Genomic DNA, 22,398 nt, shown 5'->3' with positions numbered 1-22,398 from the left:
TTTTATTTTATATTGCATTCATGATTATGTGGTATGTATTCAGCAATGATGCTAACGGCAAATAAACACAAACAAAATAGTAGGAAAACTAACTCTTTTCTTTCGAAGCACTCTTGGAATAAAATAAGGCTTTTAAAAGTTTGTAAGGTTCGCTTTTTTCTGTTTCAGGGTCATAGTGGACGCACAATTCTTTCAGTTTTTCAAGACACTTATCTACTTCAGTCCCCAAAAGATGAATGGAAATGTCGCTCTGTCACCAAGATGAAAGTGGAGCATTAATAAATGCAGTTTTTCCAAAGAGTCTATCGATTTACTCTAAAGAGTATATGAAAAGTCGATACTGGGTGTGTGTACTTTCCTTACTTGTTGCCTTTGACACATTGGTCTGCTCCCTTCCCGCACAGCCTGTGGGCCCCACCGCTTTAACCGAGCTATTCTTGCACACCCCCATTAGTCACTATTCGAATAACGGTCTTTCATTCAAATGGGGAGAGACGTGACAGCGAGTCAGTTGCCGCTGTCGCAGTGGAATTTCAATTAGAATTCCTCAACGCATAGTCGGCGTGGAAGACACAATAAGTATAATAAAATAATTTCCATTGTTTTTAACACTTCCACTGCATTCCCAATATCCGCAGCACGACGACCCCCGCACTCGTCACCTTACCACACACACACACACACGTGGCTATGCGTGTGCATGTGGAGACGTCGCAGAAGCCGACTTGAGACATTTACATATGCACGAGCGAACTATCCGCCTGCACGTGAGCGTGTGCCTGCGTCTGAGCATGTGTGTGTGGGTAATCGGCATTCACGCATGTGTGCCTCGGCTTGTGTGCGTCGGCTGTTGCGGTTTCGCAATTAGTACTTTTTCGAAAACATCGTTAGTCTAATGTGATTGTCTGCAGACTTTCAGTTTTCGGCTGCCTTCGCTTATGTTCCCTCAGAAACAACAACAATAACAACATAAACAACGAAAGTGTGTCGATGTTAAATAAATGCGGGAACATTTTCAATTTCATTAACACTCTAAGTTTTCGCTCTTTAGTGTGCTCATTAAAAATTATCAACGCAATGCTACAGGAAGCACGGAGGCAGTCCCGGGAAAGGGTTGCACCTGGATAAACTATGTTTGGGCGCGCAACCACATCCGCGGTTGCTTTGGAGAATTTCATCCGTCGGCTCGTGTGGCCAACCAAAGCGAAAAGTGCTCTTCGTAGCAGGAATTTAAATCCTTTTCTGCGGTTTCACCTCTACCCTCCATTTACAGAAAGGTGAAACAGAAAAAAGGGGAGGCAAAACGGGAGAAAGAACAAAGAGGCAACAATAGGTTAAAAGAGCCTGTGCTGTAGTCCGGACATTCGAAAGGGGGATTAACTGAAGAATAGCAGCCGCTGTGACATCGAAGAGCTAAAAACTAAACTCTGAATTTGATTCTTAGTATTAACTAAGTTCTGATTAGACCATTGCCAAAAAATATATAATAACCATACGCAAAAGGTATTTTCATGTATTTTAAAATATCATTCACACGTCTGACTTGAAACCACCGACTTTGAGTTTTTATTTATTCCAATAGAGTAAAGCAAATAATTCAGTTGACATAACCCTCTATGGTATCCAAAAATTATAAATTTTTGATACATAAGTAGTTCGGATCTAGCGATTTCGTTTTCCCTCAGTTTACTTGCAACAGTTTAAACTTTTGATTTCGTACCCGTTACTCGTACCCGTCTTCCGATTATGCAAGCGATGGATTAAAATTATCACTCAAGGTTTCAAACCTAGATATTCGGGATTACATGTGTTTACGGGTTTCAAAAAAATCAGATTTTTTTATTGTCTTACTAAATTCAACAACACCTCCAGAATGTTGTCCGAAATGATCAAGTTGGTACGAGTAATAGTTTTGGAGATAAAGCCTTGAGAACTTGTGCGCTAGAGGCTAGCTAGGCTAAGTGCGCCGCCTTTAAACGCGCTTTTTTCGAAACTGTGTTTTTGAAGTCGATTAGCAAGATGGACTATGCCATAACCGCCTTTCACGATTTTATACAGATCTGCAATTCTGTCGAATTTCCTTTGCAATGTCAAAATTTCCAAAATTTGTTTCTGTTTTCTCCACCACTAAACTCTTAAAATAAATGAGAGCTTTTGTTTGCCGACTTATGAAGTAAATAATGTGTAAATCCATATTTGTGAAACTCCGGCACTGACTTTGCTAAGCACCTTCATGTGAAATAATTAAACATTTTAGTGAAAGTTACACACGTTTATACAGGTTAGATGAATTTCCAGAGCAGTTTGATTAATGTTTCATACTTTATAATGTATTTCCTGTCTTATGCGGTTACAAGAAAAGCAGAGAAAGTTTTACCGTACACAAGCACTCACGCAATGTGGCAGAGCTCAGTTACAGTTACACAACCAGTTAGCCGACCAAAACACTCCTGCAGTGAAGAACCAATCTAATCAGGGAAAATAATTACAATTTTACTGCTAAAGTTTTCTAGCTGAAATCGAACCAGTCAAAACATATCAGATTTATAGCAATTGTCGGCCGATCTAACGATGAAACGTTTCTTGTTAATCAGGCGAGCAATATTAATTATGGTTTGTTTGGGCTTCATAAAGGTAAATTAGGAAACCCGAGGGCAGGATGAAGTCATGTGTAGAAGTTCACGCAAGTGAGGAAAGTTCTCTCATCGCCATTCACTTGGGAGTGGCCTGAAACGATTCTTTTACATATGACTCAAGTAGCTCACGACTTCCGGTCTTTGACCAAGTGTCCTTTGAGTAGCCTAAGAACATCCGTTTGAAGGCGAGCTATAGTGAGAAGGCCACACATCCCTCCCCGCAGGGTTGTGCGTTGGGTTTGGGACCCACCACGTAAAAAATCACAAGAATGAAAAGGAACAACATCTACGTCAGTAAAGAGGGCACCAAAACGCAGTTTCCATAACACACTAGATTTTTTCTGTTTTGAACTAGTGTGAGGTTGGTGTATTTCTGACCAAAATCTGGCAGTTGTCATTACGAGCGACACCAAGGCCTAAAAAACCAGTTCGGCTGCCTACTATTGGGTTTTTACTGCAGGGATGCAATAACACACAACGCTTATGGAGATATATGGGTATGTGCTTAGTAGTGTCTGTTCTTGTCACCGCGGGTTATTCACCTGTCAACACATTTTTGCCAAAAACAAAAAGCTCAACAAATTGAAACGTGTAAATATTCGGAACTTGCCAGAAATTTATGAAAGCGAGCGCAAGGCGCTTTGTCGCATTGTCAAATATTTCACATGGCAAAGCAGACAAAGCGCAGAAAAATGCCAGGCGAACGCGCCACAAAACGGATATGAAACGACGCCATAGAGTGTGAGGCGACACAGAAGGCTGGAATTTATCAGCAAGATAATCTTTCCATTTGTTGCTAGTGTGTGTCGGAGAGACGCTCACAGAAGAAGGCATACAACTCTTCCTCCAAAGAGTACAACGAATTTATAAGTATATCTTTCTACAAATGCAAGTTATATGGCTTTATAACTGAATCCCGACTATTGAGTAATTTATCCAGCCCCTAGGCAATCTGACTAGAACCTTGGGTCTCCGTGGCTTCCATCTTCTAAGCTACTTCAAGAATATCTATCCATATCGTATATGTATATTCAGCAAAAAAAAATGTCCTCGGCAATGCCAATAAAAATTTTTGCCCATGAATTGGTCTGAAGGAACATTTTCGCAATATCTCAGAAACTGATAGATTAATTGCCATAAGATGGCGAGGATTATAAAAAGGTTTTTGCCGACTGAAATTTACTTGTTTAAACTATTCTGAAGCACATGGGTAGTAACCGTCCAACATGTAGAAAACGGGCGGGACCACTGTCACGCCTACAATCGTCGAAAAAGAAAGTGCCATAACTAAGCACCTAATTAAGATATAAAACTATAATTTGGCACAGGGAATAGCAGTAGTAAGGGGCACCTGTGGATAAAAACTTCTGAAAAAGTGGACGTGACCCCGCTCTCTAATAACTTTAATGTGCATATCTCCTAAATCGCTTAAGCTACAATAACCAAATTTTTAAGCTCAAATTCCTCATTCAACAATTCCTACCAACGGTGTGAAAATTGATGATATCGGAAGGTAACCCCGCTGAGACGGCTTTATTAGAGCCGGTACGAAACTTGCACGATGGACGTGGCTCGCCCAGATTTTGGTAAAATCCCATATCTCGAGACCTGGCCTCCCGATTTCGGCTAAATTTAATACATTGCACTATTTTCACATATGACAGTGTAAAAATGGGCGAAATCGGACTATAAACACTTCCCATATAGCACAATTTTGCAGTAATCCCTAAAGTAAGCCATCTTTGACTGAAAATTACCCAAATCCAACCTAAACTGTTTAAGGCCCTAGGTACCGATAATGAGGACCCCAGTATCTAAAGGTGACTTTTGACCAAAAATATTGGTCAATGTGTGAGATAAACCATTGAAATTCCGACATAACCCTTTCCTGACAATAGTAATTCTGTGTATCAAAAATGGCTTGAATCGGGTCATTACTTGAGCCCCCATAAACCTAATATAGAGATTTTCGGATTTCGTGGTGACTTTATACCGCATACTTGTATATCGGCCAATATGTGAGTTATCCCAATGAAAATAAAAGAGATCATTTTACTCATAACAGTGTACCTTTGTGCCTAAAATAGATAAATTTAAGCGAAAACTTGGCCTAGCACCCATATGCGAGTAACTATCACAATTATCGAACATGCGGCTGATTTTGTTTAATGATTTTAGTTTTTCTAATAATTCGTATGCCGAATATATGTATTATATATTTAGGTCAGTGTATAAGCTACATGTAGCGTATGTAAATGTATATAAATGTATATAAAACTACTTAGATTCCGGTGTTCTGGTTGACGTTTTACATCGTAAGGTATTTCCCTGGCTTTGATTCCTACAAGTTTCAAGAGTATAAAATGTTCGGTTGCACCTGAACTTAGCCCTTTCGGACTTCTTTTTTAAATACCTTTAAGTATTAAACCCCAAATTTTTAAGGGTTTTTCATGACGATCAACCGAGCAATTTTTTCACAAAAACCTTAGTTCGGGCAATAGCCACTTGTGAGTCTACCATTCAAATTTTAAAGCAATAGCAAAACATGTTTGAAAATTCAGGTGTGTCGGCCATGGCGGGCTAACATAATAGGCTGAAAAGACCTTACATTCTCACTCCAGTAACTTCCCCACTACATTCAGTACCGGAAAATAACTTTAGCAGCACATTCTACGAATACTCAATATTGGATTTATGCAAAATCGATATTCTGAAACTGTCGTAAGGGGGTCCATTTACATTAACCGTCGTTCTCGCTATTTTCAATTTTTGAGACTTAAGTCCAAAGCCGTTAGTGGGGTTTTCAAAGTGCTGTTGTTCTTTGAATAGAAATGTGAAAATTTCATAGAAGGTTTTTCTGTAAAGAAATAAAAATATCAGTAGCCATAGAAATGACGGACCAAAACCCAGCAAAATTATAAATACGTCAATTCCATTTAAGCTCAGTCGTTCCTTTGTTATCGAAGTGTGAAGCCTTGTATGCGCATGTGTTGTTGTTGTCGCTGTTTTAAGGCTCCATTAAGCAAAGTCGCTCAAACAATTTCGCCAATTTGTAAGCATTTTAGTGCATAATATGCAATTGCTTCTGTAACCTTAAGTACTTTGACTACAACAACACGAGCAATGCATGGCCCTGAGTATGGCCAACCAATGCTCGCAATCGGTAGTCATGAAAATTTCATCTCAACTGCAGCAGCCGCACGAAATCATATGCCTCGTGGCATCGGCAAATATAAAGGCGTTGAAATGCTTCGAAGTTGGAAGCATAAAATTCCGTAAAGGAACATTAAACTGTTGGAGAATTATTCGCAGGAAAATGTGCCTAGATAATAAAAATACAGCAGCGAATACTTATTTTCCCTTTGCATGGCCCTGAGGGTAAGGAATGTTGCACAACCATCCTTGCGTTCTGAGTGGGTGGAACGCAGATTTCTCTCACTGTTAGTATATGTGAGTACTTTTTACACATTCGTGGATGTGGTCGAATTCATCGACACGAATACTCTCTGAAGATGCTAAGGGTGGTTCTCTTACGTAACGAAATATTCTCTTGGTTCCGTCACACAAACACAATTTACAAGTGAATTTTGGGGTAGTTCATTTATCGACTGTTATACGCGAACTTCCATAACTAAAAACTCCAGTTTTCCTATAATGTATACTATGTAACATAACCAATATTATTCGTTCACTTAATTTTGCTAAGACATTTAAGATATTCACAGATATATTCAATATGAATTTAGCCGGGAGTTTGAAAGACTAATGTATATTACGTATACAGGGGCTAGAATTTGACCGGATTTTTTCCATTCAGGGTACAATGTTATTATAGAGATGCATTCTTTCTATTTCCCACATCCCACAAGTGTCTGGGAGCGGGGGGGGGGAGACGAACAGACAGTTCTTCTCGTCATCCTGATCATTTTTATACACGTTCGTAAGTCTATATCTATCCTGATTAGTTTTAACAAACAACCGTTACGTGAACATAACCATTATACTATGTTGCAAGAGTATCAAAATAGTTATATAAAGCAAATTACAGGGTTTGTCCGGAAAGTAGTAAGACTGAGTCGATTTAAAAAAAGAGTATTGAACCAATCGTTACAATTCCTTCAAAATAGACTCTTTCTGCGTCGATGCAGCGCTGCCAACGCGAATTCCAAGCCTTGGAAACATCATGGAAGGCATTCTCCGGAATAGCCTTGAGAGCCGAGATGCATGCTAATTGGTTCCATTCTATCGTCCCAAAATGCTTGCTTTTCATAGGCCTTTTCAGGCAAGGAAACAAAAAGTTCGGGGTTGCCAAATCTTGGCTGTAGGGCGGCTGCGGAAGCGTTTGGATGCCGGCCTTGATTAGGTAGCTGTTCACAAGAAAGGCGCTGTGAGCCGGGACGTTGTCGTGATGCAACTTCCAATCGGCCGATTGACCCTTCGTTTGAGTCTCGTGAGGACTTCTTACGTAAAACTTGGCATTGGCGGTTTGTCCAGGAGGAACAAATTCATTGTGGACCATGCCTTTGATGTCAAAAAAGGTGTTTGTCGAAGTCGATGGTCTCCCGATACGGTCTTCAACAGCCACCTCTTTCCGGTGCTCCAAAAACGACTAGTGCCATCGACACACACCACTTCTTGCTAGAGCAACATCTAGATAAGCCTGCTTGATCATATCAAACGCCTCCGTCGCAGATTCACCGAATTTAAAACAGAATTTAATCGCGTACCTCTGCTCTGACAACGCTGTATTTTCGGCTTGCACCACTGACTAGGAACTCCCTCTAGCGAATCCAGTCGGTGCGCGAACACTCTTAATTCGCGGCGGAAAAAATCAGTCCTATTACTTTCCGGACAGCTCTGTGTATAGGTATTAAGTAACCGAAGATCTTGAAGTGTCAACTCATGGCAGCACACATATCAAGAGGATAAGAAACAGTCTGGTTTGGATTACAAGCAAGTTGTGTTATTCATGAAGTAATTTGCAATAAACGACGTGGATTGATCACTTATAGTAAAGCTAACGGTAAACTGAGAGCACACATTATCTCCACATCCATATTCCGTTATTACTGTTAAGTGCTAACATGGAATTTTTCCGACTAAAGAAGCGATTTAATTGGACTATATTGTGCCACTTGTGAGCATACACTCCACTCAAATTTAATAATTTTTTGTAAGCTGCAGCTTTGGAGAAGTGTATGTGTGAGTGTCAGCAACGCAATGTGCAACAACTGCATTAGAAATTAATTGCCACCCTCTACCGAAACCTCAACATAGGCAGACAGACAAAAGCTCATTCGCACTTACATCCATATTAAGAGGCACATGCACACACACTCGTTCGACAACTTGCCTATTCAATCGACATCTGTGCTTATCAGCGTCTCGCATAAGTGAGCCGCACGGACCACACCACGGCGGTTGAATATTTTAATGAATGATGGATTTGTGTATATTTTTCTGACACGCAACACCGCCGCACAAGCACCCACTCCCCATACACAACAAACAAAACTATTCAGCAACTCGCCCGTGTCGGAGCACAAAGCATATTTTTATCACGAATTAATGTGTGAAACACCAACTGATGTGTTCCGATGTGTCTGCGTGTGTGCGTGTGTGAGTGCCGCTTTGCGACAAATCGAGAATCGAACAATGATGCAAAAGGTTGACAATAAAAAATATCGCTGCCAACAATAACGACCACCGAACACACACGGACACATCAATACGCAAGTGTCTAATATCCTCATTGTGTTCACAAATGCGTCGAGTATGTGTACGGTGTGTGTGTGTGTGTGTGTGTGTGTGGCATGTGTTGCATGTGTGTACATGCCAGGAAATGAGGTTGAAACCTCACACCAGCCAAGTGATAAATTATATGCAACATACGTGGCAACATCAACAGCAAACGCTGCAGCAAAAGTCGAGTCCAAGGCGAAGGCGCAGGCTAAGACGAAGCGGCGACGGAGGGGAGGGGACGTCGCTGAAAGAAAAACAGAAAAATGGCAATACATCATTCATATGTTTGTTCAATGTGCTGCATGAGAGCGGGGTGGTGGGGGCACGGCATGTATTGTTGCACGCAAAAGATATTTATCCATATCTGTTGACAATTATGATGAGCACAACAAAAGAAACTTGTGAATTGATTTGCATAATCAATCGAGAAATAATTTTGCTGGGTGTCTTTGTAGTCACACACGTCTTCACACACACACACACACGCAAATAATACTGCACAATCTTCCATCATACCAAAAGAGGAGCTTTGACGTGCTCCGTGATTTGTTCCTGAATATTCGAATATCGGAGCATAAGGCGCTGATAACGGCAGGATACTAAGAAAGCTCCGAAGAAGGAGCTTGAACTAGAAAAACTTTTTTTATGTCAAAGTGTTTGTGCGTTCTGCGAAATATAGCTCGAAATTAGAAAAGAAGACTATCTAACGGCATTTTGCAATGCACTTGTACTCGGTGATTTCCCGTAATGGTCATGTGAGCGCCAAGAAAGTGGCACATGCCCAGGTTCATCCGTGATTTTTCTTTAATTTGATTGCTGCTTTAAATGTGTGCGAGGTTATTCGGGTGGAAAATTATGTTTTTCCATTTGAAATTCTGTCAGTTTTGAGGGTCCACACTGTCGTATCGGCCAAGGCGTGGCTTTGCCGGGGAGCTTCGCATGTCATTGCTGATGTTGTGTGACAGCTGTGCATTGCTGCTGCTGATATTGTTGCTGCTTTCGTGTTTGTGATGCTGCATCGCTTCATGGCGCCTTGCCCCCACCACTCACCGGAGTTGACGGCCGGTTGACCTGCTGGCCATGGTGGACAAATGTGAGCAGATTGAATGCGACAGAAAAGGGAAATGGACATGTTGCAGGCATTGCAGGCATTGCAGCAACGCCGTTGCATCGCTGTATCGGCTGCTCTCGCATTCCAGAAAATGATGTGTGCGGCATTGGCGCGCGCGACTCTGATTACTCTTAATTCGTTAATTCCATTGAAGTGGCAGCAATGCATTGCACTGGTTGCGGACCCATCACTTCAACACATCCACTTCATATTACTTATCGACCCGCCCCGCGCAGCACCCCGCTCCTTGCCACCGCTTTCGGGGCGAGTCCATTTCGATGCATAACTCAATTCCGTGAAAGTTCTCTTGACTTTTATATAATTTTCACAATCGTTCAGTTCTCTGTCGGCTAATGAGATTTGCTGCTTTTTCGCTTCCACGAGCATAAAGATGTTATACCGTCACTCGGCGGAACATTTTATTTTAAATTAACTGAAATGTCAGAGCAATTAAACGTTTGGTTTATTGCCGACTCGAATTTAAAAAATTGCATGTGAGGACTTATACAGATATATAGTATGTGTATGTATGTATGTATGTGTGTGGGTAAATGAATAAGTTAGTGGTCGCATGTGCGCAGCCGAAATTCAGTTAACATCTTTGCTGGCCGAATACTCGCGAATTCTCGGCCCGGCTAATTGGAAATGGCAATCGAAGGAATAATTGAAAAGTTTGTATGAATTAAATTAAAGACAGCCATTATGTTGGCGATTTCATGAACTGCGAAATTCGGGAGAGACCTTCACACATAATTTTACTTTATAAAGAGCGCAGTTTGGCGTTCACCCGCCACAGAAATACAAGTAAAATCGCACTTCGAACAAACCGATTTTATGACAACCCGTGTCTGTAAAATTTGGACCTGCTAGTAGAGCAGAGCTTGAGTTATTACAATACATCTCATTCTAGTAAAAGATGTATTGCAACTCAAAACCCGCTTGAGCTCGAATGAACCGAACAAATGTATGTAAAGAAGGTGCAAAGACGCAATTGTAAAATTGCTTAATTCGACCGAAAAGGAGAAGCGTTTATATCATGTTCAGAATGATACTTAATTCCGACTTTGAGGCTGTTGAGTAGATGGTCACACAAATCTACTAGATTGTGACCCCGTTTCCTTTAAAGCTCTCTTACATCATCTCGGTCGTATTTAGTTATTGATTATCAGTCAATGGCGTTCTTCGGCTGAGACACAAACGAAAAAATAAATAAGATAACATTAGAAATAATTTCAATTTATGTACAACAGACTTAATTTCATTATAAAATCGGTATTAAACAAAATCAAATCATATTCGTAGTATATATCTCCAAATAAAAGCAGATACCTACATATACACAAATGACAATATATTTTAAGGATAGTATTATATTTTTTTTGGAAGAAAGCTAAAACTGTTTAAGCTTAATAAAGTTTGAGATAAAAGCTCAAATACAAAGGCTTTAGTAAGTTTAGTAAAGCGCAAAGCAACATCAGTGAAAGATTTAGAAAGCTTTGCATAGTCTCAAACACAAAGCTTTATACAGTCTCCACAAATTATTTTCGAAAACGCTCGATTTTACCAAAAGAGGGCGCCCCGCTCACTATAGCTTTCGAAAAATTTGGGAATAGAAAGCTGCAAGAGATGTCTTCTGTGGCAATAAACCCATCACCCAGGATGACATGAACAATACAAAGTACCACGGCACCCACACCGCCGCTCATTCACTTCGAATCAAGAATCCAAGGCGGAAAATAACTAAAGCCAGTCCGAATTTAAATTGCTTTTATTAAAGAATCCATTCGGGATCATTTTTACTAAATAAAAGTATGAATTTGTTTTTGTTGTTGTTGAAATTTTATTAATTTTCACTTTTTTACTTGATTCGCTGTTGTCTATGGGCCTCCTCTGGTCGGTCACATTCTGTGTAGACTTTAATGGCCACACAAAAACAACAACCAATGGCCGACTGACCAGTCAAATTTGCGAGACATAATTTATTTGCGCCATAAACGCACTGGACCGGATGCAGTCAATTCAAAACGATAACATCCTGCCTCGTTATAGCAAAAACAACTACTACATTAACAACAAAACAATAAAATAAAAATAGGGGAACAGCAAAAAGACAGCTATGATGACAAAGGGAGGCTTAAGTAATCAGTTAAAGAGTGGATGGGGTGGGAACCAGGGGCTAACTGGTAAGGGGAAGGCACGACAGGATGACATATTTAAAATCAAGCCACAAATTTATTTAAATACCGTGTTGACCCAAATTGAATTTGTGAAAACAGCGACGGCAGGGCCAAATGGGAGTCCACCGGACGCAAATCAAATGAAGCAGAGCAATTAAAACATTCACAAACATGCCGAAAAATATAACAACTATGGTAAGATAAGTACAATAATACCATAAAAAAATCAATTCCTTATAATCTGATGATAGAGGCTCAATTTACCACGGCGATTTCAGAAGGAACCAATGGCGAGTGAATTGATGACGTCATTTTTGACATTTTCTCTACCTAAACGCCGAGAATTTCCCAAACTTAGATGGTTTCCATTCACAATCACATTCAACGTTGATGAAACGAGCCGAATGGGAGCAAAATAAATGCAGCGCTTAGGAATGCATAAAAGAATAATAGATTTCAGGAATGCAACAACAATCCTAATCGAGTGCGCAATGGCATGAAATACTGACAAGTGCAGAGTGAGACTGTGCAGCCGGGCGAAAATCCATTCCAAAAGCCAAGCCACCTGCCAGAAAATCGCTGTGCAGCGGGAAGAACTACGTGAGCCAAGTGCACAACTCAGCAGTCACTGCAGACCAACAACAAAGCACAAAGTAGCAACAACAAGAAAAGAAGGAGTCCAACTGTCCGAATGCGAATGCTTGTGGGGCCAAAACAAAATGATGCAATCGCAAATCGACCGAAGTTGCAAGTAAAAGTTTGTACCTATGCATTTCGAACCATGAGGACAGCCAAACTACGGATATTGATACTTTCATAACTCAGAAGTACTTTTTAAGTAAATATTCAGTGTATTTAAAATTGGCCGATAAAAAATTTATTGCCGGAGCTTCCACTGCTTACACGAAGCCACTAAATCGCTCTTATTGAAAGTTGTTTATTGGAGAAAGTTTTCAGATCCTCAGCGGAAGCCCAAAACTTTGCTCTGAAACACAGTTTTATTTGTATTGATGGTGGTTAGTGTGTAATGTTTACAAATCTATATCCTTTTTAATTACACTATACATCCATACATATATAGTGCACTGACGATCCCAAGAGCTCTTACTCTATGTAAATATTATGTTGTGCGTAATATTCACTCCTGAAAGCAAGATGTCTATCGTATGCCAGGTTGTTGGAACGAACTTCAATTTACTAATGCCCGGTTTCAAAGTTCACACTTGTGCTCAAATAAAATCTTAGCTAAGCATTGTTGCGGGCTGAGTAGTCGTTTGCGTTTCAAAGCCAATGCTTAATTTTTATAAAATTATATTATGACATATGGCAACTTTATGCCATCGGAATACAAATCTGCCGACAACTCAATCCGAATCCGAAATTTCATAACAGAGCACAACTTAAACGATGGCATTAGTAAGTAGGTAAAGGTTTCGGAGGTATTTCCGACTACAAACATAACGGTATTGGTGCTCTAAGTACTACTAAATGGCGAGTGAAAATAAGGGAAACCTCTAAACATTTCGGCAGGCTAAGGATTGCCGTTATTCATAATGAGTGTAGAAGGTACTTGTTCCAAATAACATAGTTTTCGATTATCCCGTAAGGGACACCGCCAGCATTTTAAGGAAAGCTTAGAAACACATACAGGGTTTGGAAAGTATTAGGACTGATTTTCTTCCGCTGCGACTGTACTTCGGAGTGTACGCGCACCGACTGAAGTCGGTAGAGAGCGTTCCCAGCTAAAGAACGAGCGGCTGGTCAGTTGTCTCCGAGCACTTGGAGAGTCAGGAGAAACATTTTCGCTCAACGTGTTTCTGTAAGTGGTTCAAGACGAACATGCAGCGTTCGTTAGAGCAGAGGTACGCGATTAACTTCTGTGTGAAACTCGGTAAATCTGCGACAGAGACGTTTAATATGAACAAGCAGGCTTAGCCAGATGTTGTTTTAGCAAGAAGTGGTGTATTTCGGTGGCACCAAGCTTTTTGGAGGACCGGGAAGAGGTCGCTGTTGAAGACCGTATCGGGAGACCTTAGACTTCGACAAACACCTTTTTTGACATCAAAGTCATCGTCCACCATTTGTTTCTCTTGGACAAGCCGTCAATGCCAAGTTTTACGTAAGAAGGCCTCAATAGACTTAAACGAAGGGTCAATCGACCGATTGGGAGTTGCATCATGGCAACGTCCCGGCTCACAGCGCCTTTCTTGTGAACAGCTACCTAATCAACCCCGGACTTTTTTGTTTCCTTGCCGGAAAAGGCCTATGAAAAGCAAGCATTTTGAGACGACAGAGAGAAACCAATTAGCATGCATCTCGGCTCTCACGCCTATTCCGGAGAACGCCTTTCATAACGCCTTGAATGCTTGAAAATCACTCTGACAGACCTGCATCGACGCAGAAGGAGCCAATTTTGAAAGTGTTTAAAGAATTTTAACAATTGGTTCAATAAATTTTTTTAAATCGACTCAGTTCTATTACTTTCCGGACAAAGCCTGTATAGCATAACGTACAACATAAGAATTTTCAATGTCGAAAAAATTAATAAATTGACTATCTGGAATCGTGGCAGCATATAGTTATATCCAGAATCTTTGATTTGCTGATGTGGCAAATTTGACATAACTTTAGGGTGGGACATTATCTAATATGTGCCTTTAACTCGTTTAACTTTAACCAAACACATAATCTCAGTTTTCAAACTTTATTTGAGAAATCGCAGGTTATGAATAATCAGAGCAATTGCCACAGTTTCGAAAGTTCGTCAACCAAATTGATTGCAGATTTCCCTCTTTTTTGTGCAGCTTCGCGTTGCACTGCCCCACAAATGAAATGGCAGTAGAGCGGCAAAAGCTTCTGTTGAATCGATGTGAACTATTCCGCAGCAAATTTCTATTTCGAACCGCAAACAGCAAACACGCCGCTTGAGAATATCCGAAACACACCGACACCAGCAACAAAAGCAACAAAAGCGATCGTAATTCACACTTGCGGTTGGAAATGCTTAAACTCACATAAATATATCATTCGGCTGGCAATTTTTATTGTATCGCACACAATTCCTTGTTTCGAGAATTTACATACTCGTAAATCATGGGAAATATTCATAACTTAGCAGGACAATGATAAATGGTTGTTGAAATGAAGACATCTGTAAAAAGTCCACACGCACGCACACATGCACTCCCACACAGACTCGAATGCAAGTCTATCCCCACACACACACGCGCACACATACGCGCCATGAAAGCGTAGTTAGAAGCGTTGAGCCAGCGGACGTAGCTGCGAAAATGCTACAATAAAAATCCGAAGAACAAATAATATAAAATAAAGCGAGAAAATTGTGTTAACGACCCAATTGCAGTCGTGCAACATCACTCGCACACACACACACACACACACATGTGCGCATCACGGGCCAAAGTGGAAAGTATGGAAAAAGCATAAAAATGTGATGACATCGTTGATGGCGCTGCTGATAACGCCAACGCTGACAGAGGGGAAAGGGGTCCGGCTGATGAGAAGCCTCTGGGCAGGAGACGGCGGGTGAGAGAGCGATTGAGTACATTTTTGTGCAATATTCAAACAATTTATTACTTTTTATGCGAACCATAAAAATGATGAAGGTAAAGGATCAACGCACACGCACACGCACAAACGCACACATACGCTCGCAATTGCGAAACAAGAGTCCTCCACCCAGACCCTCGCACCATCCAGACACAAAGGCAGTGTAGACAATATGAAATTGAGCTTAAACAAGCGTAGGCGGGCAGAGGGAATGCTGCCGGGGACGGGGTTGGAGCTCGTAAAATGGACAATGATACGAAAATGAGAACGCAAATAAAAAGGGAATGCAAATATCGGCGACTCGATGTGTCAATCTTGAGAGCAATCTTAGGGTTGGATACCGTGAGTGTGCGCGTGTGTGGTCGCGCCCATATGTGATCCGTATGTGTATGTAGGTGGGAGGGTATGTAGGTGGGAGTGTGTGCTGAAGATGTCGGTCCATTATGTCTTCAGCGCATTGTTAGGAAAACATTTTGGCCTTCATTGGCTATTCTAGCATAAATTTGTCCATATTTGTTGTTTTCGTGCAATGTTGCTCATGTCCCTGGCTGATCTAATCTGAAGTGGGTGAAATGTTAACAAAAGTTCGAGGGTCAAACAGCAAAAAGATTCGGACGCAGAGCCACACTCAGCCTCAGCTGGGCCCGCACAGTGACTCAAGACGCCAACAAGAGTACAAAAATGGGAAAATTGTATCCGTTGGATTTTCATATTATTTTTCAAGTGGTTTTGGGTAATTGATAGTTTAAACTCTGGCAGCAGTTCAGCTGGAGAAAAAACGGCAATAATTTGGCTATCGTGGCAAACATGTACATACGTTCACTGAACCTCATGTGAACCCTTGGCATTGGCAGCCCGTAGCCTGCTGGAGCCAAGTGGATATATGTATATTTGAAAATTTTTTAAGCGCAGCTCATGAGAGGCGTTGCACTGTGCGGCGAATACAACCTGCTTTGTCATGTGTGTTTGTGTGTGTGTGTGTGTGTGTGTGTGTGGGACCAAAAAGTGAAAGTGAGACATTTATTTCACAGATTGCACAAAGTTGCGAATGGAATTTGCTCAACTTTTTGTTGCGACGAGCTGGAGGATTCATACTTTCCTTCTGCGCATACCTTCATACACGCACACAGACATTATATACATACCTACATATGCATGTGAATGTGTGCTGAGTGTTTCGAAACGGTAAATTAGATGTACAAATTATCGCGTCAGCAATCTCATTAACAAATTTAAGACAGAAACGCCACAGACATCACCGGAACAACAACAAGTGCGTACACTTCAGCTGCAGCAAAGTACGCCAGGGTAAAGGGGGCAAGGGCACGCAGGAGTATCACCCGGGGCGCAATCAGCAAATTTCGTAAGTCAACATGAAACGGTTTAAAATGCGGCACACAATAACACATACACACACATTCAGGAACCCGACTTTCGCACACACACACGTCACTTCACTAACCCTACTTCATTACGTTGACACTGCATTATGCCACAAACTCCGTGCGTGTGCGGGTGTGTGCACGTGTGGCATGTAAACGAGCGAGTGTGACAATAAAAGGAACGCTGAGGATGCCGCAGGACCCTCCGGCGATACTGCCTGTCAAGTGTGCAGAGTTATATGCGAGCCTGGTTGCATTTAAGTCTGCACTTTTCCTGCTTTGTTGCTCCCTATTAAGTAGAACATGGCAAGCTGCCGCAGCAGGATATTCGATTTTAGACCGGTAAGCTTCAGGGAAAGGGCAACCTAGTTTCGTTTGCTTTGGAAGTGCACAAGTTTCGCTCAGAGTCAAACACAAGAGCTAGAGTGAGCGGCTCTCAATGCCGAGTAATCAGATCAAGCCCAGAACAACCCGATAAGCGCAATCAATCATCAGTCACACTTACCTTATCTAACTTCCTCGCTATGGACCCTGTCCGAGTGATTTTACTCAATTTCTTATTTATTACCGCAAAAGCAATTTCACTTGATCGTTGTTGTCAGTTCAAAGTGAAAAGGCATTTATGTGTGTGTGAATGCTAGTGGGAACGCCGCCTCAATGCTGGAATTAGCCAAGTGGAAGATAGTTTAAATGTTCATTAGGGCATTGTTAATACACTCTCACTCGAACGCATGCACCAGGGCGCACGACATGTCTTGCACGCGCACACACACACACGTACACACACTGCGGTTACATGCTGTACTGCACTTATTTGTCTTTCACAGTTCCACAGAGGCATGCGAGTGGCACGTGAAGGTGTTATGTGGCAGCTTAGACGTTGCAAGCAGATCAGCTCCAAATTGACGTTCATCGTCTCAGATTGAAGGAGCGAGGGTGAGACGGGTAGCATTTCATCTTAAATGGTTTAATTAAGAGCTAAAATGGAACATTAAATCCTTAAAAGTGCCGGGAGCCGCTTAACTCGCACATCACGAACAAAAAGTCGCAGTTTGAGAAAGTAATAGCTCGCAGAAAATGGTTCGCAGCATTTCCTTCAAAAGTTATTAGGAAACTAAGCGAAAGTAGAGACGCAAACAAGTGGAGAGAAATAAGAAATTTAAAGTTCAACTTCTTATAATACCCAAGAACTCTAAGACGTATTTAATTGCAAGATTTTCCGTTAAAACCTAGTACAAGCCACATCTGGTACAAATGCTAAAACCAGAAGCCTCTTTTCGTCCAAGGAATCCACGATAAAACATTTATTTGGATGATAGACGCAAGCTATGTGTGAAAGTAACGGTTTTTTATAGTTATTATTACAGCTAGGAGACCAGCCTCGAAATCTAATTAACTTAAAGTAAACCGGTTCACCAATTTTCCTGTTATATTCTCGAAAATAAGTTTTCATAACCTGAAATAGATAACTGAATCGACGTTTTTATTGAACCTCTGATTTTTATCTATTAATTTACTTAATCCTATCAATAATGCTCCTTCTACTATCCTGCTTTTATTTCAATTTTCTTCGAAGAATGCTTTTTGGATTAAACATGTTTTACCTCTTGAATAATGCGTCTTTACTTAGCAAACGCTCACTCCACAAGCCCCATTTAAGCGCCACTCACGCATACAATCACTTCACAGCGGAGAAGGAAAACTTTAGGCAAACAGAAAGAAACAGTTTATTTATAGTCCGCAGAGCAGCGTGGGCATGTCATTAGCTGCGTATTTGTATCGTGAATCTCTAGTGTTTATCGGGCATTTGGTAAGCTTATATGAGTATCTTGTTAATTTTTATTAAAATCCATTAGCATAAATTGGTTCGCAACATTCATCGTTCCATCCATCGTGCTCCAACGACCAGAAAGCAGACAGATTGTCAACAAATCACAAATTCGGACACCAACAACAATGCCCAAGGCAAACGCTCTCGCTCTGGCGAAGGAGTCGCCACACAGTATAAGAGCGGAAAGCTTTGTACAAACTCTCTCAGGCGCAAAAAATCTCTCTCACGATAGAAGCAGGTCTCCAGAGCAAAAAGCACTCGGAAACTTATTGTGTGTAAACAAAGAGGGCTTCGTTTGTCTGCTTGTGAATGCGTGAGGAACTCTAACGGGATTGAATGCACGCACAATGAGTAGCATATTGACTCATATCTGCTGACGTTTACAAGCTCCGGCTTTCCATGCAATTGGAGCGACCGCCTCCCCGCATCCACCAAACCCGCCATCGACGCCTGCAATCGGCTCAGCATGTTGCACTGGCACACTGAGCCACTTCGCCGTTTGACTAATTTCCAATTTCGATTTCGTTCTGTGGTGATTCGCTTTCACTCATCGCAAAGAACTTTTTTCTTTTCTATTTACTCGCCATTTATTCTTTAAAGTGCACTGTTGTCTTCCACGTAGCTCCATATTTTACTTACTCGCAAACTCGTTTCAACAACTTCATTTGCTGCAAATCGCAGTTTATTACCATTGAATGTAAAATGGAATGAAACTCTAAAGTTGCTCGAAAGTTGTTGTTGTCAAGCGGAATGCAAGAAATAGTAGTCATCTCACTGCTTCTATGAATGCCAAATTTATGTGGCATACGAATCGATACAACCAGAATTTTTAACCGCAAAAGTTGGCTTAATAACCCAGACATTAGTCATAATGCAGTTATCTCAAGAAAAAAACGGCAGTTGCTTCAATAGTTGTACTTCAAAACACAGTTGTTAAGAGTCAATTTAGCTTCAAAGTCGCTTTAAGACACAATCGAGAAATAACCAGCCATCCAATTATCTCAAGTCCATCTTCAATACTTCTCAAAATATATTGGGTAGTCATATTTTGTCAATAGATGTCGTTGCAATGGTATATGTATCTCCAGTGCTACCAATCACATTGCGTCATACCATATAGTGTTGGTGAGGTGAGATTTTGCGCTTCATTTAACCAAAAAATAATAGAATTCGGGAAGTTGGAAAAAAGTTACACCTCTTCAAAAATGAGTGAAAATAATGAAGAAATTTGCCATATTTTGAAATTTTTGTTTAAAACAGGGAAGAATGTCACACAAGCCACCAATGAAATTTGTGAAGTTTAAGACGCGGCTGTATCAGTTCGAGTAGCCCAACAATGGTTCGCTCACTTCCGTTTTGGAAATTCCGATGTGAAAGATGTGCCTCGGTTTGAGTGACCTATCGTTGAAAAAGTCGATGAAATTATGGAAAAGATTGACCAGGTCCGTCACATAAGCAGCCAAAACATCGCTAAGGAACTTAACATTCATCATCAAAAGGTTTTGAACCATTTAAAACCGGCTGACTACAAAAAGAAGCTGAATTGCCTGTGAAAAATTTAATGGACCGAATTAACATCTGCGATTCTTTGCTGAAACGAAATGAAATTTCTGAAGCGAATGGTAACAGGAGACGAAAAGTGGATCAAATACGACAATAATGTGCGAAAAAGATTATGGTCCAAGAGAAGTGAAGCTCATCAAATGGTCACAAAGCAAGGTTTACGCATCGAAAAGTTATGCTGAGTGTTTGGTGGAATTGGAAAGGAATCGTCTACCATAAGCTGCCCCAGCTTGGTCGAACGATTGATTGTACATTTTACTGTCAACAACTGATGAGATTGAAGCAAAAACGGCCAGAACTGATCAACAGAAAGGGCTAGACCACACACATCTTTGAAGACTCGACAGACACTGGGAGAGCTTGGCTGGGAAATTTTGATGCATCCACCGCAGAACTCTCTTAATGAAGTAAAGTTAACTTCAAGAGAAGCCTGTGAAAATTACTTGTTGCAGTTTTTCGCTCAGACACCAGAAAAGTTTTACACTAATGGAATAATGTCTCTAGCGAAAAAATGGCAAAAAGTGGTCGACCAAAATGGTGCATATTTGGTTCATTAAAGTTCATTAGAAATATAAAAAAGAAATAAGTTCAAGTTTGATTAAAAATACGAAAAGACTTTTTTGAGTACCCAATAATTTACTTATTATTCATTATAGTCGAATGTTAAGAAATAAGTGAAGACACTATCAAAGGCTCATATTTCAAAACCTTTACTTGTATTAGCTACTCTTTGCTGAAATTCACTCCGCATCTTCGGCGGAACAACTGCAAAATCTGATATTTAATTACGCGGACACTGCATTCCGAGAAATCCAACACCTTTGCAAAACCAATTTCCTGTAAAGGAATTTCCATTTAAGAACTCTCAAGCCCGAAACTACCAGCTCTGTAAGGAAAAACTAATTTCCGTCATCGATTAACGTAATTCAATCGCAAAGCCAAAGCGAATGCAAACAAAGAAAGAAAGAAAAACGAACGAAAATGAAAATGAAAGATCCAATGATGAAAGCGTCAAAGCCTCGCAGGACTTAAATGAGAATCGAGAATCGCAAAAAAAAGTGACTTGAGACCTGCGACAAGTGAAACGTGCCCACACACGCACACATATACATGCGGGCATTTGTTCGGCATCCTGTAGCACGTCTCGTTGCATTTATCACACGCTTAAAATTAATATCCGCTCCGCGTTCCACATGGCAAGACCGTTGCCGCCGCGAGTGCGTCGCACAGTCAAGCGACGACGATCAGCCCGCTTCGCTTGCCGTGCATCGCCGCCGGTCCTCGAAGGCAGTCGTTTCGCGGCCGACTTCGCAAGCAGGAACTCGACTTCAGCGCAGCGTAATGCCGCACCCCGCTGCACCGCGCCGAGCCAGTCAATCAACAAGCAATTGGAAACTCAGCGAAATTGCCTGCAGCTGAAGCGGATATTTCACTGATTGCTCCCGCTGCGTGCTTGCCACGTGACGACGTCGCGTGCGGTTGCAGGTGCTGCTGCATTAGCTGCCGAGTAGCCGCTGGCGCTGGCGGAAGGAATGTGGAAATGACATCTGCACCGGTCGCAGGCTCAAAGGTGGCAATTGTGACATTTGTCGTCATCGCAGTCGACGCGCTGCACACCGATATGCGCACACACGTATATGTGCGTGCGTATTTCCAATATCAACTCGCAGAGCACTCATCCAAGCACAAATCATGACGGAGCAAAAGGCATATTTCAAGAGTTAAAGGCGAACTAAAGCAATGTAACTGCACTCAAATGATAGAAAAGCCCCAAATGTGTGGATTTGCATATTTATTGCTGCCCTTATGCTTAAGCTCGTGCAACCTGTGTGAGATTAATGCAAATTAGCTTTGCTTCACGGCTGAATGCAGGGTCAACTCGAGCGTAAAATCGCCAATGTGTCCATAAATACGGCCAGGCTTCGGACATTCTACGCAGCAGGTTAATTTAATTTGCAGCCTCCAGGCCTCTCTACCTATTTAAGAAAAAAACCTTCGTCTCAATAGACACGAGCAGACATGGGACACTCGTATTAGTGTCATAAAATGTTGATCATACGCACGGGCGCACGCAGCTTCAATAACAATAACAACAGCAATGATTTAATTGCTATTTATTATTGATCACAGCCATGACGGGATCCGCATCTCACATAAGCCCATCGCCTTGCAGGCTTCGACACAAGGATTAAATCTCACGAATTTAGCAAAGGCCCCGCTTTCTAAGCTAAATCTATGCCTGCAAATCAGTGTTAGTGAGATAATAGTGAAGAGGACTCCAAACTGCAGTTCTATGAACGCAAATAGCGCTGCTTCAGTGCAAAAGCTGTTGGCTGAAAATAAATATATCCATTGCAAATGGTCAAACCAATATTTGTAAATAACC

This window comes from Bactrocera dorsalis, chromosome 4 (genome assembly GCF_023373825.1).
Source record: "Bactrocera dorsalis isolate Fly_Bdor chromosome 4, ASM2337382v1, whole genome shotgun sequence".
In the NCBI taxonomy this organism is placed as follows: Eukaryota; Metazoa; Arthropoda; class Insecta; order Diptera; family Tephritidae; genus Bactrocera; species Bactrocera dorsalis.
Note: the sequence above shows the minus strand (reverse complement) of the source record.